Source organism: Nomascus leucogenys, chromosome 4 (assembly GCF_006542625.1).
Source record: "Nomascus leucogenys isolate Asia chromosome 4, Asia_NLE_v1, whole genome shotgun sequence".
NCBI lineage: Eukaryota > Metazoa > Chordata > Mammalia > Primates > Hylobatidae > Nomascus > Nomascus leucogenys.
The window spans coordinates 70,643,007-70,659,017 of NC_044384.1; the positions used below are offsets into that span (position 1 = coordinate 70,643,007).

Below are 16,011 nucleotides of genomic sequence, written 5' to 3' on the forward strand. Positions count from 1 at the left end.
TCAGAATCACACATCTCTTCAATCTCAGCTTGCATCACTCTTCCCATCTCTCAGTTCATACTGGCTGGCACCCCAGTCTTCAAACCCTTCCTTTTACCCACAACTTGGAAGAGTAGTTTTGCATGTTGGAGAGTGGAAGTAGCTTATGCCTAAGTTCTGATCACAGACACAGTGATGGTAACATCCTCTGACGTGGTAACGGAACATGTGACCCCAGCCGACAAGATGAGAAAAACTCTGGCTTGGCCAGCTCTGGTTTTAAAGGTTGGAGAGATGTGGAAATTTGCACTTGTAGTTGCTGCTATTGTTGGAACCAATGAAAATGTTTCACAGGTGATTAATTTTTAGTAGTTGAAGGTTTTTAGATTGAAAGATTGCTGGGAGAGACAACCTCGCCATCTGATTAACGGCATGAATTTCTTCTTTATAATGTTCAACTACAGTATGAATTGGCAAACATTTTCTCTAAAGCTCAACACAGTAAATATTTTAAGCTTTACAGGGTAGGTATTCTCTGTTGCAGCCACTCAACTCTAGTGTTTAGTGCAAAACTGACCATTGAAAATACGTAAGTAAATGAGTGTGGCTATGTACCAATAAACCTTATTCATGAACACAGAAGTTTGGATTTCATATAGCTCTCCTGTGTCATGAAATATTACACTTCCTTTGACACTTTTCCAATTATTCTAAAACAGTAAAAACCATTCTTATCTTGCAGGCCATACCAAACAGGTGCTGGACCAGATCTGGACTCCCTGGGGCCACAGAGCTTCATTTGAACTAAGTAGAAGACTGCTCTGGTTAGGTCTTCTGTATGTCTTTGAGGCTGTGAGGTAGGCTGCAACAGGCTTACCTTTCTCCTGGGACTCTGAAACTCTAACGTATTCCAGGATAGTGGTGTTGCTGGCAATCTGTGGTCCTAGTGCATCCCAGAGCATTTCAAAATGAGGCCCCAGCCTTAAATTCAGACTGTAAAACTACCACCCCAAGTCAGAGCCCAGAAAGTTTTCTCTGGTTGTCCACTGCAACAACCAGAGAAAGTTGTGAGTTAGCCAGAGGATGAGAGTGTCGCCTTCAGTCCATCGCCTGTTGACATAATTTTAGTTGAGAGTGGGCAAGAAGACTTCCCTGGGCAGTGTTTTCAACAAGGCCACAGGGAATGGGAAACCAGGGGCCTCCTATATCCTGTCTCCCAAAACTATCTGGAGCTTAGGAAAATGTTGAAAGCAGCATTTTATAGCAAAAGGAGCATATACTCAGGCAATGTATAGGGTTGGGTTTGAAACTACCAGAATTACCTCTCATTGCGAACCCAGAGAAAATTGTGCCAGCTCTCTGAATTTTCATGTCTTCATGTCTGAGGTGAATGTAGTGATGCCCACCCAGGCTCCAAGGGCCTTGGGCATAGTGCGAGCCTGGTTAATGACTCTCAGTCAGTCCTGCAATACGTATATTTATCAGGTGCCTTAATCTGCACAAAACACTGCTCTTAAAAACAAATTAGATATAGTATTTGTTTTCGTGGAGTTTACAGTGTAGCAGAGAAGACAAAATTAAGTGAGCATTAAGAATAAAATAAGAAGTGCTTTGACAGAAGAAAAATAGGCAGCTCTGAGGACATGTGCCAGGAAGGCCAACTGCTCTAAGGAGCCAGGGAAGTCGCCCTAGAGATAACGCTTAAGCTGAACCCTTGAGAAAGAAGAGGTAATTCAACCATAGCCCAGTGAGACAAGGGACACATGCGAGGTTTGGGGGGCCTTTGAACACTTAGCAAATATTCACATTGTTTTCAGGAGCTGCAGACCCAGATTATATTTTTTAAGAGAGGAAGAAAGGGTTGGTTGTAATATTAAAACTAAAGCTAACCAGTCACGGGCTCCTGGGAGATTACCTCTTCTTTCTTCTAAAGCAGAGCAAAATTAAATGTCCAACAATGATAGACTGTATTAAGAAAATGTGGCACATATACACCATGGAATACTATGCAGGGATAAAAACGGATGAGTTCATGTCCTTTGTAGGGACATGGATGAAGCTGGAAACCATCATTCTCAGCAAACTATCGCAAGGACAGAAAACCAAACACCGCATGTTCTCACTCATAGGTGGGAATTGAACAATGAGAACTCATGGACACAGGAAGGGGAACATCACACACCGGGGCCCCCTTGTAGGGTGGGAGGAGGAGGTAGGGACAGCATTAGGAGAAATACTTAATGTAAATGACCAGTTAATGGATGCAGCACACCAACATGGCACATGTATACATATGTAACAAACCTGCATGTTGTGCACATGTACCATAGAACTTAAAGTATAATAAAAAAAATTGTAGCAGGAAAACAGCTTTGCTGTTTTCAATAACAGGGAGAGGGTTAACATTTAGCTCGACAAGGATTCATTTCCTTTAGGCTTCTAAAAAGTTTGCAATTCAAGAATATTGATCTCTCTAAAGTAGAATGTTGGCCTTTAGTAAGCAATAAAAGAAAAGCATAAACAATCTCTTCCCTGCCAAATAATTTTGTTTTAGTATCTAAGCACCCCATGCCTCTGTGAAGGCTCCAGGACAGGCCATTCATCAGTGCCTCCAGCAAGAATACTGAAAATACAAAAAGAAAAAACAACATGCCTTACTGATGAGGCATCAGAAATTTTTGATTTCCATTTTATGACTTCTAGTATTAATAATTCTAACTTTTCTAGCCAAATAAATTTGAGATATCAGAATACAATCTTTAGAAATAATTAATGTTAATATGTTCTAAATAATTTACATATTTACTCTTACTTCTGTCACCTCCACCCTCAAAAAGAAGCACATATGGGCCTTATTTGATCGTGTAGCCAGGGTCTCTTCCCTTAATCTCAATGCATTTGAGTAGCTTTCTAACATTCTAATCATATTCATACTAAACCTTTAACCACCCCAATTCACACTGTTTCTACATAACCTAGTGCTTCACCAATACTGATTTCTAGAACCTTAAGGAAGGATTCTGAACGATGATGAAATCATTTGAATATTCCCTTCACGGGAGACAGAAACATTTTTATAAAGAATGCCAGTTCCATTAAGGCCAGTCAATAAAATAAATAATAAACTAACGGAACATGCTAATGTAATCTCAAATCACTTGCTCTGATGTCGTGTTACATGTGTATTAGTTCTCATTGCTAAACTTGTGAAAAAACAAAATTTGAGGAGTGATTTTTTAAATGCACAAAAGAAGAATACATTAGAAAGAAACAGATTCGTGGCTGTTTCTGTTTTACAAATACCAAATAGTTTACAAGCCCGTATTTTAATCCCACTTTTCTCCCACACAAGAAGAACCCAGGAGTAAAGTGAGCTGAATCGGCATCATTACTCAGTCTAGGTTTCAAATCCATGCTCTGTGATGAATGGGCGGTTTTCAGGTTATTTACAGTGTGACGGAAAGAAACCTGAGCAGGAAAGGAGCAGTAGTTTTTCCTAGTACAAGTCCTGCCTCTAACATGCTGAGTAAACTTGGGCTAGCCACTAATATGTTTAGATCTCAGTTTTCTTTCCACTTCATGATGACCATAGCAAATGTAACTGAATTCCCTAAGTGCTGTGAATATTAGTTGGTGCAAAAGTTATTGCTGGTTTTGCCATTAAAAGTAATGGCATTCAAAGTAATGGCAAAACCAGCAATTACTTTTGCACAAAAATAATAACTTTTCCCAGAGCACCCTGACCACGTGTTGCTAAATTTCTGCAGCTAATTTCTGGTGAGCACTTTCTTTTTTGTTTGTTTTGGTTTCTTTCTTTTTGTTGTTGGTTTTGGGGTTTTTTTTTTCTTTTTTGAGACAGGATCTCACTCTGTCTCCCAGGCTGGAGTGCAGTGGTGCAGTCATAACTCACTGCAGCCTTGACCTCCTGAGCTCAAGCAGTCCTCTCACCTCAGCCTCCTAAGTAGCCGGGACTGCAGGCGTGTGCCACCATACCTGATTAATTTTTTTGTTTGCTTATTTTTTGTAGAGAGAGGATCTCACTATGTTGCCCAGGCTGGTCTCAAACTCCTGAGCTCAAGCAGTCCACCTGCCTCAGCCTCCCAAAGTGTTAGGATTACAGGCGTGAGCCTCTGTGCCCAGCCTGTGAGCACTCTTGCTGTCAAGAAAGATTACACTTGCAACTCCACAGGCAGAAGAGTATAGTAAATACAGAGATCTCTTCTTATCTGCGGTTCCATTACCTACAGTTAACAGCAGACTGAAATCCGTGTAGTCAGTACAATAACATATTTTGAGAGAGAGAGAGATCATATTCACATAACTTTAATTACAGTATATTGTTACAATTGCTCTAGTTTATTATTAGTTATTGTTAACCTCTTACTGTGAATCAAACTTCATCACAGGTATGTATGTGTAGGAAAAACATAGTACCTATGGGGTTTAGTACTAGCCGCAGTTTCAGTCATCCACTGGAGGTCCTGGAACGTATTCTCCAAGGATAAAGGAGGGACTACTGTATATCAATTCATTTGATTTCTACTCAAGTATATTGATAAAAGTTTTGGTGGTAGCAACAGTTGAAGTTACTGAATGAAATTAATATTTATAAAGTTATGCTGATCTCAGTGATTATTAATCAGAACTGAGAATACTTAAAGTGAAAATTAGAGATAAAACAAACTTTTGAAAGTCAAAATGTTGCAGATATTCTCCTCACACTATAAAATCAAATACATAACAGATAGATTAAAGCAACAAATGTAAAAAAAATTAGAAAACTAGAAAGAATAGACACAAATATATTTTTTATTACATAAACAGGAAATTTTAAAGATATAAAAAATTAGCAAAGAAAAATAAAAAATTTAACTAAAGGTTAAGAATTCCTGAGCCCTTAATAATAATAGTTGAACATTTAAAACAAATAATTTAAAAATGAGTAAAAGGCACGACAAAGGATCAATATGTAAAAATATTTTATAAATCAATAAACATAACTAAAGCTCCAAAATATATGTGGATTAAAGGGCATGGGGAAATACAAGTGAATTGTAAATATCTCAGAAATATTTATTTTTACCAGTTATATTTTAAAATGTAACCTGAATAACATAATTTAAAATCTTAATAAGTGCAAAGTTAGAAGCAAGTGAAAATCCCTCCCATACAAGGCCTGTCAGCTCCGTACTTCCTCCAGTATTTTCATAGCTGAAAACCTCAACATGATCTCAAATATCTTACTAATTTACCTAAGGATGCCTCTTTATGTGTCTTCCAAAATTTAAATAAATGTCACACCACCCATAATCCATTTTATATGAAAGACTTTTTCAGTTACTCTTGTCCTGCCTGCACCATATAAGACTTTACTTACATTTGCAGGACACTTCACAAGTTAGGAAGCCTTCCTCCCAACCCAGTACAACAGATACTATAACACCAATTTTATAGGTTAAGAAATAGCTTCTCATAGGTTAATTCATTTGCTTAGTAAGATGAATTTAAGTGAAATTTATTTTGTGTAATGCTACCTCCTATGTTTGTCATAACTTGCTGTTTTTCCATGTTTCCTCTGCTCCTTGATGATATCAGATGTTTTTTCTCCAAGTGGAATACAAGTAAAGCAAAACTGTACTTATCATCTTTAAAAATAAAATATAAAGATAACAAACACTAGGATCTGAAATTCATATAATTTGGGGAAGAAAAATCTAAAATTCTAATTGTAATCAATTTTCAGAATCTCTTAGATTGAAACACTGCTAAGTTTTATAATTTTTATTTTACTAATTAAAATTGCTTAATTCAGTACTGAATTAAGAGATGACGCTTGATAAATGGGTAAGTTAATTAACTCTAAAAATAAAAACCAGAAACTTTCAAATGGAAAAACACTCATTTATGACTAGGAGTAAGGTGAATAAGAGACAAACAGCTCCAAAGTAAATTCTTCCCAGAGTGTTACAAAATTTATATTAAAATCAATTCATTATTTATAATAATTAACTCTTTTTAAATTTAACTTTTAATTTTTAGATAATTCTAGACTTACTTGTAGGTCTAAGAAATAATACAGAGAGGTCCCATGTACTCTTTATCCAGATTACCCAATGATAATTTCTTTCAAAATAATAGTGCATTGCCACAAGCAGGATATTGACAATGTACACTCAAGATACAGAACAATTTCGTCACCAAATAATCTATTTTTATATCTTGTATAGTCACATCTACTTCCCTCTGGGCCTCCCTCTCACCTCTGGGAACTTCATTTATTGTCTATTTCTATAATTTTATCATTTTAATAATTCTTTATAAGTAGAGTTCTATAAGGTGCAATCTTTCGGATGAGCTTTTTCCCCAGCATCGTTCTCTAGAGATTCATCCAAGGTGTTGTGCATGTAAATAGTTTGTTCTTTCTTACTGCAAGTAGTATTCTGTCGTATGGACATAGCACAATTTGTTTAACCATTCACTGAGTGAAAGACATCTGGGTTGTTTCCAGTTTGGCATGATTATGAATAAAGCTGCTATGAACATCCAGGTACAAAGTTTTGTGTGAACACAAGTTTCATTTTTGGCATAAATGGCCAGGAATACAGTTGCTGGGTCACATGTTGCCTGCACGTTTTGGTTTTTTATTTGATTTGATAAACTATTTTCCAGTGTAACTACACTATTTTACATTACCATCAGCAATGTGTAAGTGTTCTGGTTTCTCCACATCCTCAATAGCTTTTGTGATTTTAATGTGCATTTACCTGATGGCTAAAGATGTTGAATATCTTTCATATGTTTATTTGCCATCTGTATATCCTTGTTGGTAAGATCTCTACTCATGCCTTTGCATATTTTCTAATTGAATTTTTTAATAGTTGAGTTTTGAACAATTTTACATATCCTAGATATTAGTACTTTGATTAAAATGTAGTTTTCAAATATTTTCTCCCACTTTTAGTTTATTATTCCTAACAGGGACGTTTGCAAAGTAAAGATTTAAATGTTAATGAGGTTTAAATTATTGTTTTTTTTCCTTTTCTGAATTGTGCTTTTAATGTCAAGTCTAAGAACCTTTTGCCTAGCCTTAGATATCAAAGATTTTCTCCTATTTTTTTCTAGGAGTTTTATCATTTAAAATTTTACTTTTAGGTCTGTGATTAACTATGAGATAATTTTTGTATAAAGTGTGGGAATTGGGTTGAGGTTCACCTTTTAGTCTATGGATGTTCAATTACTCCAGCATCAGTTGCTGGAAAGGATATCCTTCCACCATTGAATTACTTTTGCACCTTTGCCAAAACTCAGTTGAGCATATTTGTGTGGGGCTCCTTCTCAGTTCTTGAATCTGTTCCATTTGTCTATGTGACTATTCCTTCACTAATACTACACAGTCTTAATTACCAAAGGTACATAGTAAGTCTTGAAATCAAGTAGACTGACTCTTCCCACCTTATTATTCTTTTTCAAAATTATTTTAGTTATTTAAATTCTTTTTTATTTCCTTATAAATTTTAGGGTAAATCCATTGATATCTATAATTATAACAGAGTCAATCCACCAAGTAAGACATAGCAAAGTATATACACACACACACCAAAAACAGAGCTGCAAAATATGTAAAGAAAAAATGGATTGAGCTGGAAAGAGAAATAGGCAAAACCACATTTTGTAATTTTGATAGGAATCACATTAAACTTGTATAAGAATTGCATTAAACCTCAATTTGAGAATTGACATCTTTAATACGTTAAATCTTTCAATCCATGAACATGGTATGAGTTTCTTATAGAATGTATTTGGTTGGTCATTTTTTAATCAATAATTGTCCATTTCTGTCTTAATTGGTGTATGTAGACTATTTACATTAAATGTAATATTATTGACATCTGAAGTCTTCCATTTTTGTCTTCCATTTATCTTTTCTGATTTTCCTTTCTGTTTTTTCCTTCCTGTTAGTTATTTAAACATTCATTTAGAACCTTGTTTTGATTTATCTACAATGCTTTTTATTCTATTTCTTTGTGTAGCTTTCTTAATGGTTACTCTAGGGAGATAGATATATGTATGTATCTTAGCACAGTCTACTGGTGGCAACCTTTCACCAGGTCAAGTGAGGTTTGGAAAATTTACCTCTCTTTACCATCACACATCTACAATTGTCTTACATATTTCTTCTATACACATTTAGGTACACATCAGAAAGCACAATAGTTTTTGCTTTACATATCAAATAAATTTAGAAAACTCAAGAGAGGTAGCATGTATTGTATTTATGCATATTTTTCTCTTTCCATTATTCTTTCTTCCTTCCTGATTGATATGATTTGTCCCTGTGTCCCCACCCAAATTGCATGTTGAACTGTTATCCCCACATGTTGATGAGGGGCCTGCTGGGCAGTGACTAGATCATGGGGGCAGTTTCTAGTAGTTTAGCACCCTTCTCCTAGTGTTGTCTCATGAGTGGGTTCTCATGAGAACTGGTTGTTGAAAAGCGTGTACCACTTCCTTCTTCTCTTTCTCCTGCTGCCATGTGAAGAAAGTACCTGCTTCCCCTTTGCCTTCTGTCATGATTATAAGTTTCCTGAGGCCTCCCAGTCCTGCTTCCTGTTAAGCCTATGGAACTATAAGTCAATTAAACCTCTTTTCTTCACAAATTACTCAGTCTCAGGTAGTTCTTTATAGCAGTGTGAGAATGGACTAATACAGAAAATTGGTACCAGGAGTGTAGTACTCCTATAAAAATACATGAAAATGTGGAAGTGATTTTGGAATTGGGTAACAGGCAGAGTTTGGAACAGTTTGGAGGGCTCAGAAGAAGATATGAAGATGTGGGAAAGTTTGGAACTTCCTACAGACTTGGAGGGCTCCGAAGAAGATAGGAAGATGTGGAAAAGTTTGAAACTTCCTAGAGATTTGTTGAATGGTTTCAACCAAAATGCTGATGTGATACCGACAGTGAAGTCCAGGCTGAGGTAGTCTCAGATGAAGATGAGGAACTTATTGGGAACTGTAACAAAGGTCAGTCTTGCTATGTTTTAGTAGAGACTGGAAGCATTTTGCTCCTGCCCTAGAGATCTGTGGAACTTACAACTTGAGAGAGATGATTTAGGGTATCTGGAAGAAGAAATTTCAAAGCAACAAAGCCTTGATGATGTGACCTGGCTGCTCCTAAAACCCTATGCTTATTTGCGTAAAGAAAGATGGTCTGAAACTGGAATTTATATTTAAAAGGTAAGCAGAGTGTAAAAGTTTGGAAAATTTGCAGCTCAACCATGTGGTAGAAAAGAAAAACCCATTTTCTAGGGAGGAATTCAAGCCCAAGCTGGCTGAAGAAATTTGCATAAGTAATGGGGAGCCACTGTTATTCACCAAGTCTATGGGGAAAATGCCTCCAGGGCATTTTAGAGACCTTCATGATGGCCCCTCTCATCACAGGCCTGGAGGTCTAGGAGGGAAAAATGGTTTCCTGGGCCAGGCCCAGGGCCCTGCTGCTCAGTGCAGCCTCAGGACATGGTGCCCTGTGTCCCAGATGCTCCAGCTCCAGCTGTCACTAAAAGGGGCCAAGGTACAGCTCTGGCCATGGCTTCAAAGGGTGCGGGCTTCAAGCCTTGGTGGCTTCCATGTGATGTTGGGCCTGCAGATATGCAGAAAACTAGAATTGAGTCTTGGGAACCTCTGCCTAGATTTCAGAAGATGTATGGAAATGCCTGGATGTCCAGGCAGAAGTCTGCTACGGGGTTGGCATCCTCATGGAGAGGAGTGCAGAGGAAAAATGTGGGGCTGGAGCCCCCAAACAGAGTCCCCACTGGGGCACTGCCTAGTGGAGCTGTGGGAAGAGAGCCACTGTCCTCCAGATCCCAGAATGGTAGATCCACCAACAGTTTGCACTATGAACACCTGGAAAGAAAGGCCACAAGCACACAACACCAGCCCATGAAAACAGCTGCAGGGGCTGTACCCTGCAGAGCCACAGGGGCGGAGCTGCCCAAGGCCTTGGGAGCCCACCCCTTGCATCAGTGTTACCTAGATTTGAGACATGGAGTGAAAGGAGATTATTTTAGAACTTTAATAATTAATGACTGCCCTGCTGGGTTTCAGACTTGGATGGGGCCTGTAGCCCCTTAGTTTTGGCCAATTTCTCCCTTTTGTAATGGAAGCATTTACCCAATGCCTGTACCCTCATTGTATCTTGGAAGTAACTAACTTGTTTTTTATTTTACAGGCTTATAGGTGGAAGGGACTTGTCTTTTCTCAGATGAGACTTTGGACTTGGACTTTTCAGTTAATGCTGGAATGAGTTAAGACTTTGGCAGACTGTTGGGAAGGCATGATTGTGTTTTGTAATGTGAGAAAGACACGAGATTTGAGAGGGTCCAGGGGTGGAATAATACGATTTGGCTCTGTGTCCCCACCCAAATTTCATGTTGAATTGTAATACCCACATGCCGAAGGAGAGGCCTGCTGGGGGGTGACTGGATCATGGGGGACAATTTCTAATGGTTTAGCGCCATTCTCCTGGTGCTGTGTCATGAGTGAGTTCTCACAATATCTGATTATTTAAAAGTGTGCAGCACTTCCTCCTTCACGCTCTCTCTCCTGCCACTGCCATGTGAAGAAAGTGCTTGCTTTCTTTTTGCCTTCTGCCATGTTTGCAAGCTTCCTGAGGCCTCCGAGTCATCCTTCCTGTTAAGCCTGCAGAATTGTGAATCAATTAAACCTCTTTTCTTCATAAATTACCCAGTCTTGGGTAGTTCTTTATAGCAGTATAAGAACAGACTAGTACACTGATGTTCCAAGTTTCCTTCTCATATCTTTCCCTTTCGTTGTAAAGAACTTCTTTTACTGTTCTTTTAGGAAAGAACTGCTGGTGAGTTTCCCCTTCATCTTGATTTCTTCTTCATTACTGAAGGATATTTTCAGTGTATAGAATTCTAGATTGATAATTGCTTTCTTTCAGGTCAGAACTTCAAAAATAGTGTGCCCCTTCCTCTGGTTTTTCTAGTTTCTGAGGAGGAATCATTGTCATTTGAATTTTATTTCCCCTACATGTAAAATATATTTTCTCTTTTGTGACTTACAAGATGTTTTGTCCTTAGTTTTTAGATGTTTGACTATGATTTGTCCTGATGTAGATTTATTTGGATGTGAACTGTTCAAGGATTCTTCCAGCTACTTAAATCTGTAGATATGTGAATCTTGTCTAAACTGGAAAGTTATTAGCTGAGCACAGTGGTGTATGCCTGTAGTCCTAGCTGTGCCAGAGGCTGAGGCAGGAGGATTACTTCAACTCAGGAGTTTGAGACTGCAATGAACTATAATTGTGCCACTGTACTCCAGTCTGGGTGACAGAATGAGACCCTGTCTCTAAAAAAAAAAAAAAAATTAATAATTGGAGAAGTTTTCAGTCATTATTTCTTTACTGCTTTTTCAGCTTTATCTTCTTTCTCCTGTCTTTCTGGGACTGCAGTGACACAAATGTTAGATTTTAGCCAGGCACAGTGGCTCATACCTGTAATCCCAACACTTAGGGTGGCCAAGGCAAGAGGATCACTTGAACTCAGGAAGATGAAACTGAGACCAGCCTGGACAACATAGCAATACCTCATCTCTACTAAAAGTAAAAAAAAAAAAAAAAAAAAAAAAATAGCCAGGTTTGGTGTCACATGCCTGTAAGTCCCAGCTACTTAAGAGGCTGAGGTGGTAGGGTTTCTTGAGCCCAAGAGGTCAAGGTTGCAGTGAGCTATGATCACACCACTGCACTCCAGCCTGGGCAACAGAGCAAGATCCTCTCTCAACAACAGCAACAACAAAAAATTAGACTTTTAGTTATTATCCTAAAGGACCCTGAGGCTTTTCTTTCAGTCTATTTTCTCTTTCTTCAGATGGGGTAATTTTTATTGCTCTTCCTTCCTCATTCTTTCCTTCCTCATACTCATTCTTCTGTTAATGAGCCAATCAGCTTGCTTTTTAAATTTTGGGTAATCATATTTCTGCAGTTACAAAATTTCCATTTTTTGTATTATTTATTTAGGTAATAAAACTATCTTTTTTATTTGTTTCAAGCATTTGTTTATAGTTTAATGAAACATTTTTGTGATAGCTACTTTAAAATCTTTGCGAGATAATTCCAACATTTCAGTGTTAGCACCTGTTGATTACATTTTTTCATTCAAGTTGTTATTTCCCTGGTTCTTGATATGGCAAGTAGTCTGGTTTTGAAACCTGGACACTTTGGGTATTTAATGAGACTCTGAATCTTATTCAAACCTTACTGGCTTCCTCTGACCCCACTTCAGTAGAAGCAGGTGGGGAGAGCTGCCTCATTAGCACCAGATGGGGCTAGAAGTCCACATTTCCCATTCAGACTATGTTATAATCCCCACAGGGGAGAGGATCCTCAGTATTGCTGGACAGAAAGGGGAGGGGAGGCTTAGCTTCCCACTAGACCTCTGCAGCTATCACTCTGACTGGGAGTAGCAGAAGTGCCTCACTACTGTCCCCACACTGTCCCCACATAGCCTCCATTGACCCCCCAGGGCCTCAGTACTCCTCAGGATGGCAGCAAAGGTCCAGAATCTCCACTAGGCCTCCTGTAACACAACCTTTATTCCTGTTGTGTGTGTGGGAAGTACAGGCTTCCCACACGGCCTCAAATGACACTGAGAAGTGGGGGTCTCATTGCTGGCTGGCAGGGGTAGAAGTCCAAGCTCTTTACTCTCCCTCTTCTGACACCACCCCATGGAGGGATTGAGGGTCCTGATAACAGTGGAGGTCTAGGCTCCCCATTCACGTGGGTTGGCCATCATTTTTTTCTGTGGTGTTTGGCAGCAGCAGTAGAGCACTTGTTATCAAAAAGTTTTCTATCTGGCTATACCGCTCCCTGCCTGGGCCTTTGTCTAGAGAGAGAAGGCTTTTGTTGGGGCTCTTTTTGTCTATGTCCATTGATGTTTACAGGGTGCTGATTTCTTTAGCTCCAAGTCTAGAAGACAGGAGGCAAAAAAGAAAATCTAGGGAACCCATCATTATGCTGTTTCTTGGGTTCCCACATCCCTAGACAGTGCTTTCTTCTCCCCACTTTTCAGAGTCTTCTTATTTTTTTTTTCTACATATAATGTTCAAGGTTGTTAGTTGTACTTAGTGGGAGGAATAGGGAAAACTACATCTCCTCCATCTTCCCAGAAGTGGAAGTTCCAACAATTAACTATTTAAGAAATTTATCTGCCATTTATTTGTCTGAAATATTTAAGAACCTTTTAGATTTGCCAGTTCCTCTAATTGAAGCAAATGTTGCAGGGAGGCAATCGGTAAAGAAAATGAAGCATCCATCTGGCATCATCCCACTGGGAGGAAAGGAGGAGACCAAAAGAAGGTAAACAATAGCAAAAAAAAATCTCTGAAGGAGTAAATCAAGATGGAGTTGATGGATAAGGGGGAATAAAACCACTCCAATTATCTGGAAGTTACACCAAATGAAAAGCAAATCTCCAAGATAGAAGCTGAGCATGACAAACAAATGCTGACAATATCAGGTAAACATGGAATGTTTCAGGTACACAGTGCAAATTGTTATTAATCAGAATTAGTATTTGGCAGATTGTATTTTAAGTGAGGATATATATGGAAGCCATTAAGCCTTAACTGTTGGAAGGAATAGAGAAAAGGAAGGAAGGAGAGAGGGGTAAGGGAAGGAACGTTTTTGCTGTCTTCTATCTGCAGTACTGAACCTAATCATAGTTCAGGTTGTGCCTCATGCAGTTTGGATGCCAAAAGTGATGCACCAATGAATATAACGGTGTTTTTAGCCCTGTTGCATGCTTTCCTGGGTCTTAGGTCTTTAAACATGGCTCTTCCTGACATCCTTATCACTTTACTTAACTACTCACCACAGGTAGTGCTTCAGTTCAACAATGAGGGATTCTTTCTCCCACAACTTCCCTACTCCAGGAACTTGGAAAGTGGATCATCTCTGACAGCTAAATTCCCAAACAAGCATTTAGAAGATTGGAACATAATTATGCCAATTTATTATCAAAAGCCAGAATACCTCTCAGGCCAGCAATACCTGATTAAAATTAGAAAGATGCTGGACTACCTTAGAAACAGTGTGCCAAGAAGAAGCAGAATGATCAGTAATGCAAACAGAGAAAAGAGCAAGTGAGGAGCAGATTTTGGCCGTGTCTTCTGCCCCGTGCACAGGAGAAGATATTCTATCACCAGAGAGCAGAAACCTGTTCATGCGGCAGGATGTCCCGTTAAGGGAATGAGCTCATGGGGCTGCCACATCAGCCTCCTCTTGCTAAGCGCCCCTGCTCCCTGAGAAGCTCCTGATGGTAACTTGGCTCCCATGAAGACTTGCCTGCTAATAGAGAATAAGCTGCGCAACGGAGCAAATTATCTGCTCTGCTTTGAGTTCTTATTGTAAACTAATAAATTGGTATTTTGGTTTTTAATCATCAGTCCCTGATGAATTTTGTGTGAGTGAGTCCTCTCGCTCTAATACTTCTGAGAACACGAACAATCACATTCTGAGCCTGAAAAGCCAAGGACCAGGGTAAGGCTAATGGGCCTCCTGCATTCCTGGGGAGACATGCCTTGTGGACAGCCAGTCTTCCTTGGGGATAACTCTCATTGCTTGTTCTCTTCAAACTGCAACAAGTAACCTCTACCTCCCTTCAGGTCAGACCCCTGGATGCCTTACACTTAGCCCCTAGGCACCATCCAGCTGAGACACCACATGCAGGTTGCCAGGCTAGACCTTCACCAGGTGCTGCCGCTGGGTCTGAGTCCCAAACTTGCCTTATCCAAGTCAGCTACTTTCAGTTCCAGGTGCTGGCCCCTGACCATCGGCCTCCACCCACCATGGTCACCTGGACCGTGCTTGCCATGTCTCAGGACACAGCACTGGCCAGGAAGCACCAAACACAATTATAATACGTTGAATACTTTTAAGTACATTTATAACCTCCTCAAACATTATAAATCGTTGTTATTGCAGACTTTGGGTCTGAGGCCCACTGAGAAAAACTTTTCAAGCAATTCAATGCTTTCAGCATTCAATACTGTCTAGTATTTAAGTGCATAATGGAATTGCATATGTGAGGAATGTTTACTTTATCAATATAATTGCAAACATTACCCACGAATCATGTAAAACAAGTCATAAATCGTAACCTGCCAGTAAGTCTTGTCAAAGCAACAAAACACAACACAAGATAAAAATCAGCTAATGCTGTTTCATGCTTGAATTCAGCTTCTAAACAGAGAACTGTTTGAACTCACAGAGATGCAGGTAGGTTAATAAATAGATATGTTTTTGTGTCCAGTAACTGAACCATATCAAATAATGACTGTGTGAACCAGGGGTCTTCCAGGGAGTGGGGGTGCTGCCTCTAGAGTTCACCATTACCCCACTTTCTTCCTCCCACTTGTAAGTTAAGGGCCATCCCTCAGGCCCTCAGCTGCTGGCCCTAGCACCTCAGCCCTCTCCCAACTCCATCCAGATCCAGGGCTGAAGTACTGAGCAACGTCAAAGGGTGAAAAAGAGTTCCAGATTTAGCAGCTATCACTGCATAATACCAGGCTGCCAGTGGGCCTGGGTTCCTTCCTTCTTCCACTGAAGTCCTCCACCTTGCCTGTTTCTAAACAGTTTCTAAGATAATGGATTAAATGAAAAATACAAAATGTTATTACTTTTTCACGTTTACAGACATAATAACATGCTAAACCTGAGAGATATTTCCACTTCAATGGACAAAAACATTTTCCCAATCTTTGGCCAGCCATGCTAGAAAAATTGCACAACTCTCCATGTTTTTGTTATCTTTCCTACACATTCAAGTGTAATTTACTTAAACCAGGATGTCTCAATCTGTGTATCAGGTTCTATGAAGTGTTAGAAAAAAAAAAATCTCAGATTCTAAGAAGTTTAGAAGTGCTCCATGAGGTATCTAATGCTTATAGACTCACAGGAAACATTAATACATTTAGAATCTTAAAAATTCTAAGCAGTCTTGTGGTAAAGAACCAATT

At 39.1% G+C, this 16,011-nt stretch overlaps 1 long non-coding RNA gene across 1 annotated transcript; it reads left to right on the forward strand.

The window, feature by feature from the left end:
* The first annotated feature begins 447 nt into the window (after positions 1-447).
* Positions 448-13,997, forward strand: LOC115834694. Its single transcript, XR_004029581.1, has 4 exons — positions 448-503; positions 722-808; positions 13,276-13,511; positions 13,871-13,997. It is a non-coding gene; the product is annotated as an uncharacterized LOC115834694 (long non-coding RNA).
* The last annotated feature ends 2,014 nt before the right edge of the window (positions 13,998-16,011 follow it).